This window comes from Eumetopias jubatus, unplaced genomic scaffold (genome assembly GCF_037043125.1).
Source record: "Eumetopias jubatus isolate StellerSeaLion01/CBP00866 unplaced genomic scaffold, mEumJub1_p1.0 scaffold_2, whole genome shotgun sequence".
NCBI classification, from domain to species: Eukaryota; Metazoa; Chordata; class Mammalia; order Carnivora; family Otariidae; genus Eumetopias; species Eumetopias jubatus.
The window spans coordinates 15,795,593-15,822,633 of NW_028274808.1; the positions used below are offsets into that span (position 1 = coordinate 15,795,593).

At 43.4% G+C, this 27,041-nt stretch overlaps 1 protein-coding gene and 1 long non-coding RNA gene across 9 annotated transcripts in view; one reads left to right on the forward strand and one right to left on the reverse strand.

Moving 5' to 3' along the window:
- Positions 1 to 4,617, reverse strand: part of IRF2 (interferon regulatory factor 2) — an 80,287-nt gene extending 75,670 nt beyond the window's left edge. Inside the window, exon 1 of one of the 5 annotated variants that reach the window (XM_028099765.2) lies at positions 4,438 to 4,617. The gene's annotated coding sequence lies outside the window, so the exon portion shown is untranslated. Of the gene's footprint in view, positions 1 to 2,952; positions 3,099 to 4,044; positions 4,125 to 4,437 lie in introns of those variants that run through there. The other 4 variants (XM_028099766.2, XM_088020909.1, XM_028099767.2 and 1 more) reach the window with 4 other exon arrangements.
- Positions 4,618 to 4,855: 238 nt separating this feature from the next.
- Positions 4,856 to 27,041, forward strand: LOC114206132 (uncharacterized). Of its 4 annotated transcripts, XR_015767730.1 has the most exons (6): positions 4,856 to 4,912; positions 5,516 to 5,773; positions 6,195 to 11,001; positions 13,596 to 14,016; positions 25,050 to 25,403; positions 26,754 to 27,041. It is a non-coding gene; the product is annotated as an uncharacterized LOC114206132 (long non-coding RNA). The 4 variants fall into 4 exon arrangements; XR_015767729.1 differs by lacking the exon at positions 26,754 to 27,041 and having other exon boundaries at positions 25,050 to 25,934; XR_015767728.1 differs by lacking the exons at positions 25,050 to 25,403; positions 26,754 to 27,041 and having other exon boundaries at positions 13,596 to 14,593.

A 27,041-nucleotide genomic window follows, 5' to 3' on the forward strand; every position in this document is an offset into this window, starting at 1 on the left:
ATAGCAAAAACAGGCATCAGAGTCTTCCTAACTAAACACCATTTATTTCAGGGACAGTCTGTCAAAAGATGGAGCTGGTGAGGAGGAAAATCGTTGAAAAAGGAGGCTTGAAGGTAAAATACCGGAAGATAGAGGCCTGCTGCCTGTAGCGCGCAGGGCCTGGCAGAGTCCTCAGGACAGGCTAGGGCCTGGCATCAGGTGCCAAAGGGCTGGATTTGCTGCTGGTGTATTTCATCTGGTATATTACGCAAAACATTGGCTTCCCGCTGAAATCTGGAACCTATAGATAATTTATCAATCTTTGCTGAAAAATCAAGATTTATTCAAACTTCCTCACTTCCATTCCCACCAGCCACTTCCTTAAGGGCCATCCCTCAACGCTGCCTTGGGCAGACATCGTGCACCCAATATTGATCACATTCAGGACAAAAGCAGGACATGTCAGAAAGCCCTGACCTCCTAACCCATGGGGGAATGATTTTATTAATAAAACTGACACTTCACAGCAATTTACATTCTGTTTATATATTACTTTATGTACTTTTAGATGTTATATTTTACGAAAAATATACTGTTCATTATATTTATTTTCACATACGTAGTGTTGGGCATACAGTAAGCATTCAATAAATTAAAGTTAACCGAATTTCCTTAAAGATGTTATAGCAAAATACTAAAATCAGCTTGGGGCATACCTGTAATAAACATAATGATGCAATGGTAAAGAAATTTCAGACTAAAGCACACTGAGCCTGAAAAGATGTTTATATAGAGAGAGACAGAGAAAGAGAGAGAATACGTTGGTATCACTGTTATTTCCATATCATTTGGTCTCCATGGATACCATCTAACTTCTCTTCTGACAGGAAAAAATTCACTGACAATATTATACTTCACTGTTAAATTCTTTGATGCTTTACATAAAACAGCTATTCTGTGTTTAATTCCTTGCCATTATCCACATACTCTCAGAAGTAAATCCCTTTTTGCTGCAAATTCTCTAAGAGAAAGTCAGTGTTCAATCCACAGTCCCAATTTCCTGGCTTTTTCACATTAATAATAATGACAGAATTCTGAAAGGTAATGCCTTACATATTTGTAGATTGCTATAACGCATACAACCTTCCTTCATACGCAGGATCTCGTCTGTTCCCCAAAGCAACCCTACCAGACAGGCACTTAAAGTACTGTTATCACCTTCCATAGAACTAACCCCCAAACGGTAATCACTGTTATTTATCTTTCGGTTGTGTATTACCAGCTGACCCACTAAAATACAATTTCCCCAGAGGGTAAGGAAGTTGTTTTCCTGTTCCCAGTTGAACCCACAGAGCCTAGCACTGTGTCTGGTGCCTAGTGAATGTCCCAGGAATATTTATTAAGTGAATAAATAAGGTCCTTCATCTGCTTTACGCCCTTTTTGGTATAAAGCACAAAACAGAACCATGTCCCAGATACCCCATTTAGAGTTCTGCTCTTTATCAAAAGGAAATTGTGTGAAAATGTTCTAGAAACAACAGAGCTCATAGTCGATAATCCTACGAATAAAAGGACAGTGTCCTTGCAAACATGAAACAATGGATGCCCATCAAAAGTTAAATATCCGAAGTCTCGAATGTTCCACTACTAGTTGTGAGTTTAACAGCCTTAACTAGCTTTCGTATATTGAACATCCGCCTAATATAAGTACTTCAGGAGGCAGAGTGAGAAAAAAGTGGGGCCATGGTTCTTAGAGCTGTCAGGACCTTAGGACAACCATTTCTTTGCCATAATTTGCTTCCAGTTTAACTACAAACTCTCACTTTTGATTACGATGACATTTTTACAGGTAAATAAGTCTGAGGTATGCAAAATTATCTTCAACTTGTGAAGATCAAAAGAAAAAAGACAACTCACTGAGGATGAAGTATATAAATGTTTAATATTGGGAAGCAATTACAAATCATCACAGAACAGAACTCCTGAATCCAAGAGGCCAAAATCTAACTTCTCACACAACAGGCTGAGTTATAAATTATAATCATTCACTTATTACAGCGAAATTCCGGACTTTGCCATCTATCAGTCAATAGACGTTCCGAGGTTACCCCGCAGAAATGCCCGTTTAATTTCTAAGTATTCCATCTCCGAAGTTTCCTTAGAAAAGCCACGTTTTTCCAGAATTTTTTAGGTTTCTATTTCGATCCCTTCCCCCTCCAAAAGAGGAAGGATGGTGCGTTGGGAAAACTCAAGAATCCTGAATCTGTGTGCCCCCCCCTGAAGTGAAACAGGGATTCCCCCCCCCCCTCCAGGTCCTGGTAGGGGGGCGCGCATCTGACATCAAGACGATCCACCTTTCGAGCTCAGTCTGTCACCAGACCCCTGTCTGCACCTGCCCTGCGAGCACCAAAAAGTGCAGGCTCCTAAGCTCCAGTGCAATTTGCAATCGGTCTGAACACTAATAAATGACTGCAGGCTTGACAGCAGCCTTGGTGATTCCTGAAAATCCACAACAGGAAATCTAACTATCCTCCACCCTCCCTAGCCATTCATCAAAAGCAGACCCAGTCGCGGCAACAGGGAGGCCAGTAGCAGAAGGCAAATGCCAGCACTTTTCCTCCTGTAGGAAGACTCTGCGTTTTTATACCGTAACCAGGAACGGGGAGCACTACCCGCCGCCCGCACTGGAGGGCGGAGGCAGAAGAGGGAAGGAGAGGGTAAAATGTCCCCAAGTTCCAAACACTCCCCTCAGCGGTTGCAAACCAGCGAACGCCGCGCCGCTAATCTGTGGCCACCCCGAGTGCCGGCCCCAGGGGGCACACCTACAGCTGATGCCCCAGGCTTCTGCCTACACCCACGGACCCGGGCGCCTCACCTGGCGCCCGGAACACGGTCTCTGCGCCCGGCTCGGGCTGCCAGCCTCCTTCCCTTCTCCCCCTCCAACAGGGCAAGGGGGTAGGGCGGCAAACGTACCGAGACCTGGGGCCAAAGACAGATGCCGGCGCGTCCTGGCGAGGGGATGCAGTTACATGCAGAGGCCCTCCGAACTTGCGGAGGCTTCCCGAGCCCCTCTCGCGGACCGGCCCCCAGGCCGGGGTACTGAGCGCGGCCGCGGGCGGGCGGGCGCCACGATTGGCCGCGGCGGGCAGCGCTCGGTGGGCGAGCCCGGCCGGCGAGGCGGAAAGGAAGTGGCGGCCACGGCTGTGCACCAACCACGTTCGGCCGGCGGGCGAATGCCACTCGGCGCCCAGAGCGGGGTCGGAGGGCGCGGGGCGGGCACTCGCGTCCCCACCCCGCCGCTGCCCGCGCCCCTGGACCCCCAGGGTACGCCCGCCCCCACGCCTGCCAGCAGGGCGCCGCTCGGTCCCCGGAGGCTCCCCGCCCCCACCTCGCCCGCTCCGTAGCCGAGGCGGGTCAGGCCCAGCGCGCCAGGCCGGCCCGGGGGCGCCTGCGGGGACCCGGCGGCGCCCGGCGCTAGGCCGCGGCCGGGGCGGATGACCCCCTCCGCGCGGCGCCCTCCCAAGACGCGCCGCCGGAGCCCCCCCGCGCGCCTGGACAAGTGCAGTGACAAAGCCCCAGGGCCGGGCCGGACGCTGGCCGGCGGGAAGGAGGACGCCGCGTCCCTCCGGAGCGGCGGTGGCGGCAGCGGCCCAGCTCCCAGGAAGCCGGGCGTGCCGGCCAGGCCCGGCGCCCAGCCCCGCTCGGAGCCCGCCCGCCGCCTCCGGCCGCTGGCACCCCACGCCCGCGGCCGCTCCCCCGGTCCCGCGGGCCGGCGAGCCCTGGGACCGCTGCGGGGCGCCCCACCAAGTTTCCTTTCGCCGCGGCGCGAGGCGCCTCTCCCGGCCGGGGCGCGGGGCGCAGGCAGCGGGGCGGACGGCGGGCTCCTGCTTATTCACGCTGGGGCTGCCCGGAGAGAGGCGCCGCCGCCGGACACCGAGAAGGACCCGCTGCCCTGCTTCGGATCTGGTGGCGACGGCGTCTGTAAACACGCACACACATGCACCCGACAATTCTGTTTTAAAAGGAGGCCCGACTCCAGCGGACCTGCACCCACACACACAACACCTGGGGCGCAGAATCACACAGAGCAGGTCTGTGTCCATGGAGCCACCTCTCCGCATCTGCAAATCCAAAAGTGAAATTAAACCTCCACCAACCTCCTCCTCCTCCTCCTCCTCCCTCTACCTCCTCCTCCTCCTCCTCCTCCTCCTCGCTGCCTCAGCAGCAGCGGCAACAGGAGCAGAACCTGCTTCCCCTAAAATCGGATGATCCCTAAGAGCGCCGACTGTTCCTCCGAAAACCGGTATTAATATTTATGAACCCCAGCATTTTCCGTCTGCAAAACACTGTGTCAAACCATCAGGACGCGCGCACACACACATCCCCGCCAGTCCTCACAAACATGCCCTCGAGAAAAACACACACGCACAGTCACAACTATTATTTGAAAAATGTTACCTCTCAGTGTGCTTTTTCACACTACCAATACAATTCCGCAAGGTTTAAGTGTTGCTAGGGTGTGTGAAATGGAAATGAAAGCCCGTCAGTTGAATAATCGCAGGAGCAAAACTAAAAGTTACTCCCCGGCTTGCCTGAGAACAGTCCAGATCGAAAGCAAAACAAGGAGAGGAAACTGCGAAGAGCTGAGGCTGGAAATCCCCCCACCCCCCGCCCTCCTCCCCGCCTGGCTACCTCCCTCCCTCGCCTCCCCCCTCCGCCCTCCTCCCTCCGCCCTTCCTCCCCAGTGTTTGTTTCAAGCTTGTGCAACCGGGAGGTGGAGGCGGGGGGAGGGCGCGAGCGGCCGGGCCGGGAGGTGCGGAAGTTCGCCGCGGCTGTTCATTGGCGGGCTGCGCCGCTTTCATCATTTCTCGGAAAAGTCAATTTCATTTTCACTTCCCCGCGTCGCGGCAGCGGGAGCAACAAGCGGCTGCTCGTGAGTCTGTTGTTGGCACACCGGGACGCTCACACTCGCCGCGCGCACACTCGAGGCCCGGGGGTGGGGGGGGGATGGGGGGTGGGGGCGACCGGGCCCCAGCTTCGTTTGAGGCCCGAAGCTAGCGGCTGTAGGAGAGGAAAGCGGGTACCTGAGCCTCTCTCGTCAGGGCTACCTGAAGGTTGGGAAGGAAGGAAGGAGCAGGAGGGCGGCAGGGGGAGCAAAGGGGGCGCTTGTCATCCGGTTGGTGGGGCAGGTGTAAGTGGTGTTTAGCCCCGCTGTTTTCAGAGTGGCTAAAAACTCGCTTTGTAACATGCCCGCCTCCGAGGAATAAAAGGAACAATGAACGGGCAAGACAGCATTACTTCCATATTAATGCAAGAACTGGGCCAGGCGAGGACTTGCGACCTTAACCTTACTTGAACCCTCATCAGGAGCTGAGGGTGTAACCATTTGGAGGGCTGCCGCCATCTCGGGCGCCACCAGGCGCTCTGTTTGGGGGGTGAGGGCGATAAGGAAGGCCTTCCCCTAGTCGGTCTACAGCAGCACACTGGAGACTGACTTAGCGCCCCTGCGACAGAACTTACACTTACTTCCCTGCAGGAGGAGATGCGCAAGAGTTCATGTGTGAGTTAATTTTACTTCGAGCTGTCTTAATCGTATGTCTTAATCGTGGCCGGTCCAGGAGAGATGCTTCGTGTACTGTGACACGTTCAGCCGGATTCAGATTTGGCCTCTTTAACTTAGTAGCTGGGCATGCTCCGTCAAGTTGCACGACCTAAGGCCTCAGTTTTCAGTGCTGTGAAACGGGGATAAATGATAGAATGCAAGACTACAACTACAGCACCTGTCACCTTCAAGGTGTGTTAGCTCACACTGATAGGATTCATTTGAGACCTACCGCTTTGGGATCCTTTGCCTTAACAGTGTCAGTTCTCATCTAATTATCCCTTTCTTCCCCCAACTGCAGTTCAATCAGCCTTCTCCCAAACTTCTCTACCCAACCAGGAAAGACCCTTCCTGGGAGGCCATAGCTATTTACATGTGAACCCTTCTAAAAACGTAACTCCAGCATCCCTCTTTGCCACAGAAGTACTGAATTCTGTAGATTGGAAAAAAAGAAAAGTCTCCAAGTATGCATATGTGATGAGGAGACAGCTGAGTGTTTACGATTCGGTTTTGTTGCTGTGATCTCAGAAATAGATCTCACATATGCACATTGCTTCTTCTCCCCTCTCCTATAATACTATCTGACACACACACTTGCTTTCTTATTTCCTAGAACATTGACCGCTCCGGGCAACGAGGGCGTTATAGACAAAGTCTGTAGGGCAGCTGTCGTTCTTTGCCCACCTAGGGACGCGAGTTACAAACCCCAGTAGTCGTTCTTGATGTCTTCTTTCCCCCAACATACGTCCAATGGCCTGTTGATGCGACTCCCAAATACGTGTGGACCTGGCCCCTTCTCCGTCCCCACTGCACCGCCGGCGTTCAGTTATGCGGCTGTCTCCAACCATGCCCACCGATGTGCTCCCCCAGGCTAGCGGCCACACTACCGTCCGATTCAGTAGAAGATTAACTTCAAATAAAGCACGATTCCAACCCTAACTCAGCCTCTCATAAACCTCTCTGTAGCCTTCAGAATAAAGTCCATATTTTTTTAGTATTTATTTATTTATTTATTTATTTTGAGAGAGAGAGCTAGAGCAAACGGGCGGGGGTGCAGGAAGGGGGCGGGCAGAGAGAGAGAATCGTAAGCAGGCTCCACGCCCAGCGCGGGGCCTGACACAGGGCTCCGTCTCACAACCCTGAGATCATGACCTGAGCCGAAATCAGGAGTCGCTTCACTGACTGAGCCACCCAGGTGCCCCATGAAGTCCATGTTATTTAACAAAATATATAAAAAATCCATTATGATCTGGCACCAAGCTACTTTTCCAGCCTCATCTCCTGCAACTGGGCCACGGGAGCCCCACACTCCTCCCTTTTGTCATGCCCTCCCTTTCTGTAAAACAACAGAGCTATCCTCTTGTCGGTTGTTTCATCCTTCGCATGGTGCCCAGCACAAACAGACGCTCAAATACTTGTGAATTAATAGTTACCTGCCCCTTTTGTCTCATGAAATATTTTAGACTTTATCAGAGTATTTTATTTTTTTATATACTGTAACCGATACTTACTGTACAGAATGCAGAAAATGCAGCAAAGTTGGAAGAGGAAAATAAGGCACCTGGCATGTCACCAGTCAGGAATCGGGCTGCTGCTATTTTTATGTATTTCTTCCTTTAATTTTCCTAAAGGGCCATTTCAGGTCCTCATCGACGCGGTCTCTCTGTATCATGTAGTAATGCCCATTGTGCTTCCCATTTTCCATGATGTGTGTGTGACTTCCCTCTGTCCTGTTCTATTTCTTGGCTGGCTTCTCTTCTGCTGCCGGCCCCCTAAATTATGATGTTTCCAGACATTCCATCTTAAACCCTTCCATTTTCTCATTCCACGTGCTTTCTTTTTGAGTGCTCTCACTCATGCCCAGAGCTTCAGCTAGCTCTATTTGGTGTTAGATCCAAAGTCTGTAGCTTGTTCCTCGGGTTTGACAAATTATGCACGTCTAAAACGAAACTCATCACATCTTTCCCAACAACCTTGTATATTTATCACCTCACTGACCCACCAGCAAACTGGCAGACATCCCTGACTCCTGCCTTTCCTGAGCCCCCTGGAGCTCCCAGAGGCATGGGTACTGTTTCCAATTTTTCATAAACACATAAAGCATAGATGAATTTCACTCTATTCTTGTGACCTTGATGACGTATCGCTACAGACCAAAAGTATAAATACGCCCCCAAAAATCCACATGGTATTGATATACACAGGCAAGAAATATTTCTTGGCCCTTTGATGAGATACGTACAGTCATAAATCTCTGTGGAAAATGGATCAATATAGCAAAATATAACCTCTTTGAAAGTCTCTGAAGAAAGTAACCTTTGCCATCCCAAAGAAATCTGACCAGACCCCTTGGTCTAATACAAAAACCACTGTGCGAGCAGTCTTATGTAATGAAACCAGAGTGATCTCCTGAGTGAGGCCTGTTGTTGTTTCACCTGGGGAATAGCACCTTCTAAAAGAAAATCTACCTGCATGCGTTAGGACTAATTTCTTTTCAGGGAAGTTGAGTAAGAGCAGTGATTAGTTGGACATGTAGAGATTGATGTCTCCATGAAGGATTTCAGCTAAGGAAGAAAATTAAAGATACATTCAAGGTTAACCCCTTTCAAATGGGTTTTTCATTTATTTTCCTAACAAGAAGAGTTTGATAAAATAATCAATCAAATAGCCGACATTTACACAGTGCCCACAGATTTTTCTCAGCACTGGGAATACAGCACTGAACCAAAACCACTGGAAATCTCTGCATCCCGAGAAGGTTTCTTCCAGTCTAGTAAATTGTCATGTTAATTTCCATTACATCATCTCCCAGTATCCCAGCATCCCCTCCATCTATAATCACAGCCTTTAGAAATGTACGTTAAAGTTAAGAATGTGCAAAAAGATGGCTCGCTCACTATAATGTTAAGTATTTATAGTTGTGATTAAATCAGTAGCCCCTCATCCATCTGTCAATGGATGTCCCAATCTTCTCCACCTTATCAATGATACCACTCTGTTCTGGCCACAGAGGCTCCCCTCCATGGTGCTATAATTCAGGGGATTATAAAATACAGAAAATGAGTATTCCACACTTGCAAGAGCAGTTGGGCCAATAGAGAGGCATAGTCCATAGTCCTGAACTCTAAAGAATATTACTGTGCAGTCCCCGTTGAATAAATAGACAGTCAAGTTAGATTTTAGTTGGGACAGTAGAACTGTAATGACATTGAAAAGGCCCTCAATCAAAGTTCAAGGATCAGAGGCATCAAGTTGGAGAAGATCTTGACTATTACCTCATGTAATGGTTTCTCCCACTTTACTAGAAAATGAAATGAGGTCTATTTTGTTGCAATTATTCTCTGAAATCATGAATTTAAATTGAGCGATATATTGCCCAATCCTTAGTAATAAATATTAATTTTGTCCTGTTCTGATGAAGTAAGGGAAAAAATATTCTTTAAAATTGCCAGGATAGAGACAACTGGCTGGCTCAGTCAGTGGAGGGTGTGACTTACAATCTCAGGGTTGGAAGTTCAAAGCCCCATGTGGGGTATGGAGATTACTTAAAAATAAAATCTTTAAAAGTAAATAAACGAAAGAAAAAACTGCCAGGGTGTGTGTGTGTGTGTGTGTGTGTATGTGTGTATATGTGTGTGTGTGTGTCAGAAAGAGAGAGAGAGAAGGGGGGAAAGAGAGATTATCTTGTCTAAAAGGAAGGTTTACAATTTTTACAACTTCATACATTGTTTTGCTAAAATTTCTCTGTTCCATCCCCAAGTAGCTCTGAAATATTCATCACTTCGCCAAGGTGATAAAGCATAAAGTAGTACTTTTATTTTTAAAGTCAGAAGGAAAAGGTGTCAAAAAAAAGGAAAAGGCATCCATAGTTCTGTCTTGAGGTTCTTTAGAAAGAATTACTATAATAGTTTCAAGTATTAAAAATATTTTAAACAAGAAATAAACTTCAGGGGCACCTGGGTGGCTCAGTGAGTTAAGCATCTGCCTTCAGCTCAGGTCATGATCCCAGGGTCCTGGGATCGAGTCCCACGTCAGGTTCCCTGCTCGGAAGGAAGCCTGCTTCTCCCTCTTCTACTCCCCCTGCTTGTGTTCCCTCTCTCGCTGTGTCTCTCTCTGTCAAATAAATAAAATCTTAAAAAAAAAAAAAGAAACAAAGTTTTTAACATAAATTCAGCAAACCACACGATTCACTGGATCTGGATATTTGGAGAATTTTTTGTTACAGCTTCCAGTTTCTGTAAGCTCTTCACATAGCATAGGAAGCTCGATGACACTCAGCGTGTTCTCTTTCTTCCCAACATCCTCATTCTGAATGACACCCCCTTCATTCTATTTGCAAATGTTTGGAAATTTGCCAGTCAGAAAGACAGAAGAGTGTCATGAAACAAAGGACTGAGAGTATTTTTAAGTCTCTGACTTCCTCGAAAAAACTTCTTCTCCCCTAAATCCAACACATGCAAGACAGTTCACACACACACACACACACACACACACACACACCACTCTTGGCACTGAGGCGGCGAGTGGGTGACATTTTGCAGGCCTGTGACGGCCACGCTGGGGACACTGAGCTGCTTGAAGGCTGTAGGAACAAGACAAGCCTCTGCTCTCCCAGAGCTTAAATCCCAGTGGGGTCAATGTCAACAGACAACCCAACCAATAAAAAAGTTACATATTTGTCTTGGTGTTTTGAAGGAAATAGACAAGAGCTTTGACTGAAAATACTGGCAGATCTAGGTGGTCAAGGAAGGTTCCTCGGAGAAACTGACAGTTGAGCCGAGGCTTAAAGAACGAGAGGATAGGGGCACCTGGGTGGCTCAGTCGCTTGGGTATCTGCCTTCCGCTCAGGTCTTGATCCTGGGATCGAGCCCCGCATCGGGCTCCCTGCCCAGTGAGGAGTCTGCTTCTCCCTCTCCCTCTCCTGCTCCCCCTGCTTGTGCTGTCTCTCGATCGCACTCTCTCTCAAATAAATAAATAAAATCTTAAAAAAATAAAAAGAACTAGAGGATGCTGTGTTAGTTCCCTAGGGCTGCCATAACAAAGCACCACAAACCAGGCAACTGAAATAAACAGAAATGTATTGTCTCCTAGTTATGGGAGCTGATAGGCCAAGATCAAGGTGTCACAAGGAAAAGGTCCGTTCCTTCTGAGGCTGAGGGAGGGATTTGCTCCATGCCTCCTAGCTTCTGGTGGTTTGCCAGGAATCTTGGGCATTCTTCGGCTTACAGATGATCTCTGATCTCTGCCTTCATTTTCACATGGTGTTCTTCCGGGAGTGAACCTGTGTCCAAACTTCTCCTTTTTATAAAGACACCGGTCATTGGATTGGAGGCCCACCGTACTCCAGTATCATCTCATCTTAACTAATGACCTCTGCAAAGACCTGTTTCTGCATAAGGTCGCATTCTGAGGTACTGAAGGTTAGGACATCATCATATGAATTTGGTTGCGGCGGGGGAGGGGGTTTGGGGAGGACACAATTCAACACATAACAGGTACCAATTATGCACTAAAGCCCTGGGGCAGAGGAAATACAGCAGTGCAGTGCAAGGATTTCTTAATTTGTTGGTTTCTTAGGAGAATTTACAACTGTTCTTTCATTGCCCTCTCAATTCATTACATGTTGGATTTGCTGAGGAAATACAACACGTTTATGATATTCTGAAACAGTTTTGTCTTTTTTATTTTTTTTTAAGATTTCATTTATTTATTTGTCAGAGAGAGAGAGAGAGAGAGAGTACAAGCCGGGGGAGCGGCAGGCAGAGGGAGAAGCAGGCTTCCCGCTGAGCAGGGAGCCTGATGCGGGGCTGGATCCCAGGACCCCAGGATCATGACCTGAACCAAAGGCAGATGCTTAACAGACTGAGCCACCCAGGCGCCCCCAGTTTTGTCTTTTTAATATTCATTTTTAATTCCTCAGTTAAAATATTTAATTTCCGTTAGCTTTCTCTCCAGATTCTCATCTCCAGAAATGAAGTAAGTTTTTATTTCATTCTTTTTACCCCTAAAGAAACTTTCCTTAAAGAAGAAGGAAAAAGAGGAGAAATATTCGACTATAGATTCCAGGCATTTTCCTCAGACTGTTTTGAGTGAACAGTGATCATTTTCAGAGATTACGTCACCACAAAAATCAATATTCATTCCAAAGTTCAGTGGCTCCAAATTATATCGGTTTTTTGATTTCTAAAAATGTTCAGATTTTTTTTCTGTCAGAAACTCCTCATGTAATAAATCGTTTTCACAAAACTGAACTTTTGTTGGCAGAACAATCAGTATAAGTAAAACTTCATGGTTTGCCTTGAACATTTTGTAATTTGAAAGCAAATATTGATTTAAACAGCCCATCACGTATTTTCTCAGCCTCAAGCTGTGGATCCTGCTTTCTGCACCACTCCTCTCTTGACAACCAAAAAAGGTCGACTTTTTTTCTGTTTTACGTATTGAGGTTCTGAGTAGGCTTAATTTAGGGAGAAGGTCCTGTTGCTTTAAAAAAATTTTTTTTAATTTAAAAACTAACAGCCACAAAAACTGTTAGTTTTACTTCATTTTCAGATAATCAGAGAGAAAAAATAAAACACAACCAGCTGTAAGTGGAAAACCACTAAAGATGGAAGGAGAGAAAGAAATACAGACACCAAGCGACAGGAGGTGGTTGTGAGCGTCCATAGAGCAGAGCCAGCCACCTTAGAGGTACCAACATTATAGGCTTATCATCACTTGACTTGCTCCGTTGTCTCCCATTTTTCTTTGTTTTTACTTCCCATCTTGATGAGAACTTCTCATCTTTTCAGTGATGCAGAACCAAAGAATCATGACCAGTTGTTTTCATGTATGCAGTTAAGGTCATTCATGAAAGTTTAGATTTGGACAGCCCTTCTTCCCTCATTGAGAAACAAAAAACATGACCCCCAAGCCTGTCATCTTTCACAGTGCTCATAGGTTTTACCACATACACACTTTTCCTTTTGTTGGTATTTTTGCTTATGATGAATTTAAGTATGATAGTAGGAAATATTTGTACCATATTGAGGGGAAAAGGAAAATAAAGTTCACATATGCAGTATGACCACCCCAAAGATGTAAGTAAGACCAAACGGAAGTACAGCGGAACATTAATAGTGATTGTCTTGAGTGATGGAACTATGGATAATTTTTTTTTCCTATTGAAAAGTTAACATTTTTTGAGGATAGATTTTACTTTTATTAATGTAAAATTTTAAATAATATTGTATAGGTGATTTCAGAAAATATTTCTTGATATATGATGTTTATATAAAGTACTTGTGAGTTTTAGCTAGTTTTTTCCATAGAACTTCAAAAAAGAAAGCACTGATTAACATATCTTATATCTTACACTACATTCTTTTAAGAATTTTTAAACCTGTGTCTCTTTAAGTTACATGGAAGATAATTTTTTCCTACAAATGCCATGGAGTTTCTCCTAATCTTTTATTTTATTAAAACATTCAGCTTTTAAAACGCATTTTGTGTTTTTATCTAAGAGTTCAAATATTGACTCTCAAGTGAACACATAAGAACAAACTTATAATGTATATCCAGATAAATAGCTATTAATCAATGATACATCCCATGATCACTAATATGTAAATAACCTTTTGTTTTCATTTACATCATGGCTTCAATATGCTATTCGAAAAAGAGTAAGAATTAAGAGAAATTTATAACAACTAAAGAATCTTTTCTAATTATAAATTTTCATTTCACTTATATGCAAATTTCAGTTACTATATTCTTAGCAATCAAATTCAAATTCTTAGATCTCAAACATGAATGAAGACTCTAAGAAAAATATCAAACTTCTATGTTAAATTTGTTCTTTTTGCTTTTCGTCTTTCTGGCACTTTCATATTTAGTCATCACATTTCCTATTCTGCTTGCTCAGTTTCCACATACAACTAGATCAGCAGAAAGGGAGGGAAAGCGTCTCATTTGAGGGCAGTGAAGGAAAGAATCTCTCTTTATCGCTCCCTCTCTCTCTCCCTCTCTTCTACAGGAACTCACTCAGTAGAAGAGGGTTCTCTGCCTGCAAATGCTCATTTGGAATTCAGAATACATTTTACCACAGAACTAAGAAGAAACTATAACAATATAAGCAATATAGTTTACCTTCATTGTGGGTTAAAAGGGGAATTTGTGGGCCGGCCTGGGAATCCAGTTTCACAACACTGCACACATGGGAAATTTTCATTCTGAAATCTTAACAGCTGTTTTCCAAGGATATTGTTGGAGCCCATTGGATTGTGTGGGTCTGGGACTGCCTGCCCTCTGCAGGGCTGTGCTTGGCAATTTGGAAGAGACAAGGAGGAAGGAGGCCTGGTTCCTGACCTCAAGGCATTTGCAGGCTCCATTGGGAGACAGGGCCCACAATGAAATGATTATCTCAAGACAGAAATGGTTGGTGGCTCCACTCCCAGGTAACATTTTAATACATTTATTTACCTGTTTGTTCGGCAAACAGGTTCCAGTATGTTTCTTGACTCTATATTAATTATCTTTCTCTTTTTTTATGTTTTGCATAATATTTTCTAATATAAGTATTACATGATTATTGTAGAATATTAGAGCAATACAGGCCTATTTTGTAGTGACAAAATCGGAAAGCACTTGAATGTCTGTCGGTAACTGAATAATTGAATAAACCGTGGTTGATCTATTCTATGGGATGCTATGCACAAATAAGAAAGAACACATTAAGGTTTTCTGTTGATCTAGAGAGGAGACCAGGATGTATTTTAAAGAATGAAAATGACGATGCAAAGAAATGTTCATATTATGATCTTATTTTTGCAAAGACAACCTCCAAAAAAGACCCCCCCCAAAAATGTTTGAATTAAAAAGGATAAAGGTATATATACAAAGCTGTTAATATTGGTCACCTTGAGGACAAGTGAGTTATTAATTTTTTTATTTATCTTTGTATTGAGAAAAAATGATAATTTTAAAATGAAAATCTGGAAATATAGAGCAAAATAAAGAGAAAATTTAAAATCACCGATTTCTGAATTTTATTTTGTTAGGATAGTGTGTGTGTGTACTACTCTGGATAGCTAATTATAAGTAGATTTTTCTTGACTGTCCATGTGTTTATGTCACTTCAAGCACCTTGTGGCAAAAGTGCTTTAATCCAAAGCCACCCAATAGGCCCACAATGGAGACACTTTTAAGCAGGCAGGCATTTCAGTTCCCTTTGGGATCTGCCTACTCTCCCTGTGGGAATGGCCCACCTTAGCCCTTTCTGTATATCTCTCCTACCTAAATGGAAAGGAAGACTTTCCTAAAGTGTAAAAATGTGATAATAAAGGGTGTTGTTCTCACGCCAGCATGAGCCCTGCTCTCCTTAAGGGTTCTCTGCTTTATACTGATGAATTTTCCAACATCGTCTTAAAGAACTAACATGGCTTCCCACCAGGCAAGCTGGATGTACTCATAGGAAGGAAGCAAGCAGATAACGGAGTCTGGTCTGCTAACTACATTTTTTTTTTCAGATTTTATTTATTTATTTTGACAGAGAGACACGGTGAGAGAGGGAACACAAGCAGGGGGAGTGGGAGAGGGAGAAGCAGGCTTCCCGCGGAGCAGGGAGCCCGATGTGGGGCTCGATCCCAGGACCCTGGGATCATGACCTGAGCCAAAGGCAGACACTTAACGACCGAGCCACCCAGGTGCCCCTCTGCTAACTACATTTTTAAGAAAATGCTGTATACATTTCTGCTCAATATTGCTTGTAAGTCCATGACACTAGTTCAGTGGACTCTGAAAAAGTGAGTGGCTTAGTCCAGTTTTCTCTGTATTTCTTCCGAAGAATTATTCACCAGGAGATAGACATCAATTATATCAACATGACACTTTCATCAGCACAAAACTGAACAATTCCAGATAGTAAACAACAAAGCATAGCCAGAACTACCAAAGGAAAAGCTCAGAAGGCTTCCCCAAGGTAGTAGGATTTGGGCTGTACCTTAAAGAATAGGTTAAAAATAGAGTAATTAAAAATATGTATTTGTGTGTGTGATTAATAGCCAGCTTTAAAAAGCCTTGACAGAAGCTTTCAGCCTTTAAAATGTCCTCTCATCCCGCAGAGAACACCCATCTAACAAACTCATCTTGTCCTATAGTCCAAGCTAGTTCTGTATTTAAGCCAAAGAAATTTTGTTGAAGTATACATTAAATGTATTGATAGAGTTAGGAACTAACTTTTTCCATTAAAAATTGGAGATGGGGGTGGAGAGAAAGACTCCTAGATCCAACATGTGGAAGAAATATGTTTACTATGATCTCTAAGGCAGATCTTTAGCCTCTGAAACTATAGATGGAAAACTATTTCCCTGTGATATTTCAACTGATTCCTTAGGAGTGAAAGAGAAAAGTTACAGTCACCAGATCAGTGCCTGTAGATATAAATTTCTTGGATCCTCTTAGGGCATGCAGCAATGGGCAGCTGATACAATGATGGTGATGAACCTATTCATGGTCATGTTCAGGATGTGCAGAAGAGTAGTCTCAGCTTACTTATCAACTCAGCATTCCACTCACAAGTGACTTTGATTACAAATCTGTGTCTATTCCATGATACCAAACAGCTGGTGGAAACTTAATACCTATTGTCTAGATGTTTCGCTTGTGGTCGTGTAGGCAAAACACCCACCTGTGCACTAACCTAGTATTTTATCCAGATGTTTGATGGTGTGCCTATGACCCTTTCACTATATACATTATTTCTTCCTGTTAGCCTATATAAAGCCCAAATTAGATTAAAATTCAATTTATCTCCAAGTTTAGGCTTTAATTAAACAAAAATAAAGGAATTCTAAGAATCCATATATGGCGAGTCATGTTTTCTGCTACAAAAATGTGAGAGACTCTTGAGTTCAGAATAACAGAGTAAACACAAACCCACACAACCACCTTTTGTCAAAATTCACCAAGAAATTTCAGGGAGAACAGGTAACAGAAATGTATATCGATCATTAGGAAGCTAAGTGATGTCCATACCCACAATATATGGAAATAGATTTTGGAAAGAGGAATAACAAAGAGCAAGGAGCAAAGACTGAGCAGAGAGAAGGAAAGTCAAACCTTCACACCTGCAAAGGGAGTTGGAGGGGTATCCAAGAGAAGTGGGCTAATTTTCCACACAGGACCCAGAAAAGACACAGGAATAGGAAACACTGGGCAGGGGCAGCAAGATTAAATTAAAAGTCTATCTAAGGAGCAGTTAGGTCCTTACAGTTCTCCACCCTTATCTAATTCCGAAGCAGTTCGTTGACTTCTTTCCCTCCAAATGCTGAGATGGGCAGAGGTGGAGTTCCTTTTAAAGCAGGTGAATTGAGGTAGTCTGTATGCTGAACAGTGAAATCTCCATCTCCCTTCCGCTCTCAGACCCAGAACACCAACATCCAGAGTAAAATTCCCAGATTGGAGATTGGAGGTTGCTACCCCAGAGGAGATACTGGCCAACAGTGATATTTGGAGGGCCTCAGTAGAAAACCAACTGGTCCCCTCAGTTTGCCTCAGTGAAGACCACCAGTGTATAAGCTCCTGTCCAAAGAGCTTCTGGCTGGGTCAGCTTTTTGGTGCCTTAATCTTAAGAGTGAACACCTTAACATAACCACAGTGAAAATAAAAAGAATAAAGAATTCCTGCAACAAAGATGATGCAGGAAAGAAAACTTAAAAATAAAAAAAAACAAACCTTTCATTAACATCATTAAAGATATGAGAGAAGATATTGCATCTGTAAAATAGGAACAAAATGATAGAAAAGGAACCAGTGGAGAACAAGAAAAAGTTCCCAGAAATTAAAACTAAGACAGAATGTTTAAAATTCTATAGAATAATTGGAAGACAAAGTCAAGTAAATCTCACATAAAGTACAATAAAATAAGAGAAATGGAAAATAGGAAAGAAATACGAAAAATGAATGCTCTATTCAAGATATTCAGTATCTAGAAGAAATTCCAGAAAAATGATAATTAAGATAACAGTAGACAGAAAAATTAGTAAAGGCATAAGGCAAATTCCTCAGGACATTTTGAGGAACATGATTTTCCAAATTTAAAACGTACCCCAGTATTTGGCACAATGTGCGAAGGAAGATATATGAAGATCTATACCAAGATTATCATCACAATGAAGAACAGAAAAGACAGTTTGGCAATGAAAAAGTAACAAGGACTATACTTGACCTCCTGCAGTAAGTAACTAGAAACCTGGACAAAACATGAAACAACTGGTTTCAGGCATTGACTGGAATCCTTGAGAAGAAAAGGAAACAAATAAGCCAATGCTGTGCTCTCTGTTAGAGGCAATTTCCACACCGTGGTTGCAGTGACCGGGGATAGGGTGGGGGGTGGGGGTGGGGGTTGGGAGGGGATCAAACAGAACCAGGAAAGGGAGTAAGGAAACTAATATGACAGGTCAGAGAGGCTGAGGGGCCGGGGGTTGTGAGGCAGAGCTCTCAAAAAGAGGTAGTTATATAGAAAAAAGTTCCAGAAATGTGTATGGTCCCCTTTAGTGTTTGCTGACTCCTGAACCAGGCATATGGAAACCAGTACTCCAAAATGCTGGACAAGGAATGACTGGCAAATTAAATATTCCCAGAGCTCACACAGACCTTAAAATTGAACATCCATCCCCCAACAGGCAGAATGAAGAGGGCTTACTGATCATCCAAGGCATTTACGCCTCTCAGGTAGGGCTGAACAATCCCTGGAGTAAAGGCTACTTTCTGTATGTCTTAGCAAAGCTTAAAAACAGGCCTTAAAGGGATAAAGCTGATACGCAAGTAAAACTACTTGTTCAAACAAAGCCAAAAACTCATTAAGGTAAGACAAAAAGCAAACAAAATCCAGACAGTCAACAACATAAAATACAGTGTCTAAAATCTAATAAAAAATTACTAAACATGCCAAGAAGTTAAGAAAATGTGACCCATAATCAAGGGGGAAAATAAATCAAGCAATAGGAACAGACCCAAATAAAAGCCCCAGATGATGGAACTTAGTAGATGAGGATTTTTTTAAGCTCTTAGAATCACGAACACATATTGAAAGGAAAACATGAACTTAATGAGGAAATACATGGAAGATACCAAAAAAAACCAAATAGTGAAATTTCTAATATAAAAAGTACACCATCTGAAAAAAAAAAGTTTAACTAGATGAACCCACACCCAGATCTTGGTTTCCAAATCCATTCTCTCATAGGAGAAACGAGGGCTCTTTGAAGGATCAAAATTACCATCGTTGGTCATAAGTCATGTTGATAGCATACATCCTTAATACGATGTGATGAGAATGGCATTTTACCTCTGTGGTCTTCCTCCCCCAACCCCATAACTCCAATGTGACAGGCAAAATAGTGGCCCCCCAAAATGTTCACCTTTCAAAACCCAGAACCTGTGAATATATTATCTATGGCAAAAGGGACTTTACAGATGAGATTAAGGATACAGACTTTGAGGCGGAGAGATGATCTTGGATTATCTGGCTAGACCCAAACTAACTGCATGGGTCCTTAAAAGTGGAGACCCTCTCTGTGGTCAGTAGAGGGAGAGAGAGAGAGAGACAAAGACATGACAGTGGAAAAAGGGTCAGAGAGATGGAAGGGTCAGAGAGAGCTCCTAGGTTTGCAGATGGAGGACGAAACTACCAGCCAAGAAATTGTAGATGGCTTCTAGCTGCAAAAGACAAAGAGACAGAGTCTCCCCAGAGCTGCCAGAAAGGGTCACAGCCATGCTGACACCTTGATTTTGGCCCAGTGAGACTCACGTCAGACTTCCGATATACAGAACCATAAGAAATAAATTTGTGCTATTTAAGCCACTAAGTTGGGAGTAATTTGTTACCACAGCAGTAAAAAACACATATATTAAGTCTAACCATGAGAAAAACATCAGACAAAGCCAAACTGAAAGACATCCCACAAGATCCCTCCTCAAAACTGTCAAGATCATCAAAGAGAAAGGAAGTCTGAAAAGCTCACAACCTAGAGGAACCTAGGGAGACATGATAACTGCATGTAATGTGGTATCCCAGACGGGAAAAAGACCTTGGATAAACTAAGGAAATGTGAATAAAGTATGTACTTTAGTTAATAGTAATGCATCAATATTGATTCATTATATTTGTAACAAATGTGCTACAGTAATGTAAAAAGTTAGCAAAAAGGGAAACGGTGAGAAATATACAGGAACACTCTGCACTATCTTTGCAATTTTTCTGTAAATCTAAAAATGTTCTAAAACAAGTTTCAGAAAATTCACTGGATAGGATTAGCACCAGTTTAAAAACAGAAGACAAAGCAATATGAAGTCATAGTAATACAACCTATCCAAAATAAAGCACTGCGATTCAAAAAAAAAAGGATGCCTGGGTGGCTCCATCGGTTAAGTGGCTGCCTTCAGTTCAGGTCATGATCCCAGGGTCCTGGGATTGAGTCCGGCATCAGGCTCCTTGCTCAGTGGGGAGCCTGTTTCTCCCTCTGCCTGCCCCTCCCCCTGCTTGTGCTGTCTCTCTCTCTCTCTCTCTCTCTCTCTCTCTCCGACAAATAAAGAAATAAAATCTTTAAAAAAAAAGACTGAAAGGGGTGCCTGAGTGGTTCAGTCGGTTGAACACCCAGCTCTTGATTTCAGCTCAGGTCATGATCTCAGAGGTGAGAATAAGCCCTGCATCGGGCTCCATGCTCAGCACTGGGTCTGCTTGAGATTCTCTCTCCTACTCCCTCTGCCCCTCCCCCATCGCTCACATGTGCTCTCTTTCTTTCCCTCTCTAAAAAAAAAAAAAAAAAGACTGAAGGAAGAAATAAACAGAGACTGCGTGATCTTTGGGAAATGCAAAGCAATCTGACACATGCATAACTGAAGCCCCAGAAAGTGAGGAGAAAGGAGACCAGAAAAAATATCTTTAAAGAAATAATGACCAAAAGTTTTCTAAGTTTGATGAAACCCTCAAATGCAAGAAGCTCAGCAAACCCTAAGGAAAATAACCAACCAAACAAAAAACACAGTAAGGTATATTATAATCAAATTTTGAGAACGCATGATAAAGAGAAAAATCTTAAAAGCAGCAAGAGAAGAAAAAATATTATACAGAGAAGAACAAAAATAAAGAACAAAAATAAAGAAGACAGCAGACTTCTCATCAGAATTTTGCAAGCCCAGAAGACAATGGAACGGTACTAGTTAATGATCAGATTGATGAATTCAATTTAAAAAGCAGCACAAAGCAAAAACATAATTTTTTAAAGATTTTATTTATTTATTTGTCAGAGAGAGCAGCAGACAGAAAGAGAGGGAAAAGCAGGCTCCCCGCTGAGCAAGGAGCCCGATGCCGGACCCTGGGATCATGACCTGAGCCAAAGGCAGATGCTTAACCAACTGAGCCACCCAGGCGTCCCACAAAAAGCATAATTAAACAAGTGGAACTACAACAAAAAGCTTCTGCACAGCAAAGGAAACCATCAGCAAAATGAAAAGGCAACCTATTGAAATGGGAGAAAATAATTGCAATTCTTGTATCTCATAAGGGGCTAATATCCAAAATATATAAAGAACTCCTATAACTCAAAAGAAACAAACAAACACACAATCCAATTAAAAAATGGGCAGAAGATCTAAATAGACATTTTTCCAAAGAAAATATAGAGATGGCCAACAGACACATAAAAAAATTCTCTACATCATTAATCATCAGGGACATGCACATCACAACCACAGTGAGATACCACCTCACACCTGTGAGGATGGCTAGTATCAAAAAGACAAGAGATAACAAGTGCTGATGAGGATGTGGAGAAAAGAGAACCCTTGTGCCCTGTTGGTGGGAATGTAAATTGGTGCAGCCGCTGGGGAAAACAGTATAGAAGTTCCTCAAAAAATTAAAAATAGAACTATCATATGATGCAGGAATTCCACTTCTGGGAATTTATCTGAAAAGAATTAAAACACTAACTCAAAAAGATATGTGCACCCTCATGTTCGTTGCAGCATTATTTATAGCAGCCAAGATTCAGAAAAAACCTAAGTGTCTATCTATGGATGGATATGAAAATTATGGCATATATACACTGGAATGCTATTTATCCATAGAGGAGAATGAAATCCTGCCATTTGCAAATATATGGATGGACCTCAAGGGCATTATCCTAAGTGAAGTAAGTCAGAGAAGAAGAAATACTGCATGATCTCTTATATGTGGAGTCTAAAACAAAACAAAACAAGCTCATAAATAACAGAGAACAAATTGGTGATTGCCAGAGGCAAGGCATGGGGGGGCGGGTGGAAGACATAGGTGAACTGTTCTTCGTTTTTTTGTTTAAATAAATGGACATTTTAAAAAACCAGAAAATGTAAATTAAAGGTTTCTTTTTCACATGACATTGTAAAACAATAAGAAGAAAATATCTTGGAGTGGATAAAATCAAAATCTTGGAAATCATTGAAGAAAAAATTTAAATTTAACTACACATAAATATTTTTAAATTCAACATGAAAAAACATAAACAAAATAATAAGACAAATAGCAAACTGAAAACAAATATTTGTAACATATATAACAAGGTCCTAATCTCTATGAAATAAAAAATAAATAAAATTTCTTCCAAACTCTACTTATAAAAAGACCAAAACTCCAATAGAAAAATGGGCAAGTACATAAACAAAGAGAGATATTTCACAGAAAAAAAAAATGGATAATAGACATTTTATAAAGATATTTGACTGCAGCTATAATTAGGTAAATGATCCTTAAAAATAAAAATTTTTAATAAATGATTTTGGCAAAGATCAAAAGGCCTGATGGGAAATAATTTTCTGCAAGTTCAAGGGAAACAGATGCTCTCACACACCTCTTGTAGGACAGAAAATCGGTGCAACCCCTTTGTCCGGCAACTTGACGATACGTATCTTAACGTAAACTTCCCATACACTTTCAACGCAGCATTTCTCGATGTTCATTGTATTGCTGTCTTAGTAGATATAAGCAAAGGCGTGCAGTATTCATTGCAGCATTGTTGTTCATATAAAAATGCGTAAATAATCCAAAACTTAACAAATAAAAAGCCCTGTAGTGGACATAAAACTTAGAATTTAGTTAAAAAGACAAGATTTATATACTGGAATCAACTAGGAAATAATCCCAGGGCAATGTATCAACTTGAGCATTGTCTGTAGGCAAATTATGCTGCTGATCCCCTAAAGTAACTTTTCAAAAAAGACAGAGTCCACCGTTGTAATGGGTTAAATAGTGGACCCCAAAAAGACATGTTCATGTTCTGACACCCCGAACCTGTGAATATGATCTTATTGGAGACTGGGCCTTTGTGGACATGATTAAGTTAAGGAAATTGAAATAAGATCATTCAGGATTATTCTGGTGGGCCTAAATCCAAAGACAAGTGTTCTTATGAGAGACAGAAGAGGAGAAGACATACACAGAAAATGTCGGGAAGACAAAGGCAGAGAGAGCTTGCACAGGGAATGCTTGGAGCACCAGAAACAGAAGGAGGCAAGGAAGGATTCTCCTCCAGAACATTTGGAGGCCAAGAACTATGGCCGTTTTTATGCTTCTGCTGTATATACAAGGTTACTCACTATTGATCAACCACCCCTATCTTTCAAAGTACACAAAATCAAATAGATGTAAGATCTTTAACCCTACAACTGTACATTATTTCGTTTAACACCCAGATTCTTGGGGCACCTGGGTGGCTCAGTCGTTAAGCGTCTGCCTTCGGCTCAGGTCATCATTGCAGGGTCCTGGGATCAAGTCCTGCATCGGGCTCCCTGCTCCGCGGGAAGCCTGCTTCTCCCTCTCCCACTCCCCCTGCTTGTGTTCCCTCTCTCGCTGTGTCTCTCTCTGTCAAATAAATAAATAAAAATCTAAAACAAAAACAAAAACAAAACAAAACAAAACAAAAACACCCAGATTCTGGGCTGGTTAGAATTTCATCGTACCTCCTCTCAACTTCATGGGCCTATGCGGTCCCATATGGGGTTCTGGGTGATTTATCCCCTTTCCAAGTTGATCACTTGTCACTATCAGACAAATTTCAGATCTTATATCTTTATTCCTATTCAATGCCAGGAAAGATCAAGGGGTTGGGAGAAAATGGAACGGCGCGTAAATGGAATGGCACATAAAGACTAGTATTTGCTTTGTTTTTTTTCTCTCTATACCTACGAATAAGTTTTAAAAATCTTTTTGATATATTAAGACTTTTAATGAGGACAACTAAATAGATTAAATGTGTTTTTAGAGCAATAATAAGGCCAGTGATCTTGATAAACCCTAATCAGTAGACACATTTTAGCTATTTCATGTGGCTCAACACAAATATGAATGCACACACCTCGAGCTACCCCCAACACACGTATCCTATCACAGACTCATTAACAAAACTTAGACACTCACTTTAATGATATTATCTGACCTATTTTTCACAGAATGACCCATTTTTCTAAGGGACTTAGACCAAACCAATATTCCCAGGTTTTGGACCACCAAAGAAGGAAGGAAGTGTACAGAACTAACATTTACTGAGTAGATATTATGTGCCAGGCACTCTGCCAGATGCTTAACCTTCCGATCACTCTGATAGGTCATTCCCTTTGAGGTTGAGGCTCCAATTCCATTTCAGTTTTTTATCATCTCTGCCTGGTCTGCTGGAGTAGGCTCCTTACTAGTATCTCTGCTTCTGCTTCGGTTTCCTGACAGCCCATTCTGGACTCAGATGCACCGGAGTGTGATTAAAATAGATCCTGTTGCTTTCCAGCCCCTTCAGGCATTTCCCATAGCAATTAGAATGAAATCCACACTCTCTTCAATGGCCTACAAACCTCTACGTGTGGTCTGGCCTGCACCTACTTAGCTCTCTCTCACTTCATCTGGGATGACTCTCTTTCCCACTCACGCACGATGCCGCAGCTCAGGGGTCAGCACATTGCAGCCCATAGGCAAACAGCTGACCACCTGTTTCTGAGCCGCCCCTGAGCTAAGAATGGTTTTTACATTTGTCAAATGTTGGAAAGAACCAGAAGAAGAACAGGATTTGGTGACACATGGAAATGATTGGCAGTTCAAATATCAGGGTCCATAAATAAAGTTTTATTGGAACCCAGCCATGCTCATTCGTGTATGCATTATCCGGGACGGCTAGGTGGTCTCCACTAGGTGGTCCTTGGCAAGAAACGTTTGCCGGACGCTGCTTTAGTCACACTGGTCTCTCTTCTGTGCATTCTTTCCTCGGGGCTTTCTATTTCCTGTTCCCTCCTCCTGGAATGTTCTCCAGCTCTCCACACGGTTAGTGTGTTCTCATAGGGTCTCATTATCATGGCAAAACCAGCAGAAAGTCACGTACTGTTAGATTGTATCTGCCACCTATGAAAGGGTCAGTCTCCGATCCCTGGATAAAGAGATTGGATTTCTGATTCTTCCTTTCCTATCCGGCAGCAACAAGGAAACAAGAGGCTTTTTGGAGGCCAGGGTTGGCTCTGAACTCCACTGACCTGGTGATTCCCTCTGCAGCTGGGGTGAAATGGATGTCCCTCACCTGTCGCACCCCGGATTCGAGGAGGCTGGAGGACAGACTGCGTGTCCCATCTTCCAGACTTGAGGGAATAAAGGAAGCTTCAGAGACTCCTCTCATGCCATTTCAGCCACATCTCTATCCCATTATAGCCAGCAAAGCAGGTGCACAGCCCGGAATTCTTGGTGTAATCTGTGGACATGGAAATGCAAAGGAGGATGACGTTTCTATCCTTACAGCACACTGGTGCGCGGAACACAGTAGCCCTTGGATCATAGGTAAAAACATGCACTTTGCGGTGTCGTCAAAGTGCCCAGATCTTGGATCAGGAGGCCTCCTCTCTCCATATCAGCTGCAGGACCATGCCAGTCGTTGGGCCACTCTGAGCCAGCTTCCTCTGTAAAATACCAACTTGCCTAATCCTCTTTCAGAGTCCTAAGGATCAAATGAGAAAACATTTGTAAAACTGCTTTGCAAACCAAGTCTTAAAGAATAGAAAGTATTCATGGGCCTTCTCTAAATACCATAAGACAAGAACACCATATTCTTTTTTTTTTTAATTTTTTAAGATTTTATTTATTTATTTGAGAAAGAGACAGCAGGGTGGGCAAGAGAGAGCACAAGTTTGGGGGGGAGGGAAAGGAAGAAGGACACTTCCTGCTGAGCAAGGAGCCCAATGAGCGGGCTCGATCCCAGGACCCCAGGATCATGACCTGAGCCGAAGGCAGACGCTTAACCAACTGAGCCACCCAGGTGCCCCAAGAACACCATATTCTGTTTAATAAATCCTACTGTGACAACTCTCACAATTTTGTGTGTATTTTGAGACTTTTTAATTAAATTGTTATGTCCTTAAGTGTATTATTTTGTTCTGAAAATAGATGAAGAAGGGGCACCTGGGTGGTGCAGTCAGCTGCATGTCTGACTCTCGGTTTTGGCTCCGGTCATGATCTCAGGGTTGAGAGATCGAGCCCCGCGTCGGGCTCCATGCTCAGCTCGGGGTCTGCTTGAGATTCTGCCTCTCCCTCTGCGTCCCCCCCCCCCCCCGTTCATGCTCTCTCTCTCTAAAATAAATAAATAAATATTTTGAAAAATAGATAAAGAAAAGATACATGTAAGATCTTAGGGGCTGTCAGCTTAAAATGCAAGTACATTCACTGAGACGCAGGGGGCAGCCTCTCTGAGGCGAGATGAGGATGGGAGATTCTGAAAAAGAAAGCCGCAGAGATAACAGATCAAGGTCAAGTGGGGGGGGGAGAAATGCTTGGTACCTCCGCTCACATTTATGTGGCAGTTTTAATTTAAAAACAATCTATTTCTCAAAGCAGTTCGGCCAATGGGGTATGCCTTAGGAGGTGTTGCAGTGTAACTGGGTGTACCAAGGGAAAGTGTGAATTGGAAAATAGAGGAATGTGCAATAAATCCATGGTCCCCGGGGACAGCGCTGGGCCAAGAGCGGGTTTTAACATCAACCGTAAGTCTGTTACAGCCTGCGTGAGGGCCCCGTCCCTGGGGTCGGGAGACGCGGGGCCAAGTGAATGCTCTGGCGCCTGCTAGCCGTATGAAGTTGCTCTCTGGAAGCCAGCTTTCTCATCTGTGAAATTGGGACAATATGCTCTATCTTTCAGGGTGGTTGTGTGTAGAGATAAGCACTCTGTGTGCTGCTCAAAGGGAAGCTACTGCTGCTGCTTGAAACGGCCGGGTCAGTAACGACAGAGATGTCCCCTTTGGTAAGACAGTCTGGTCTTCAGGGGCGCCTGGGTGGCTCAGTCAGTTAAGCATCTGCCTTCGGCTCAGGTCATGATCTCAGCGTCCTGGGATCGAGCCCTGCTTCGGGCTCCCTGCTCACTGGGGAGTCTGCTTCTCCCTCTCCCTCTCCCCCTGCTTGTGCTCTCTCTCTCTCTCTAAAAAAAAAA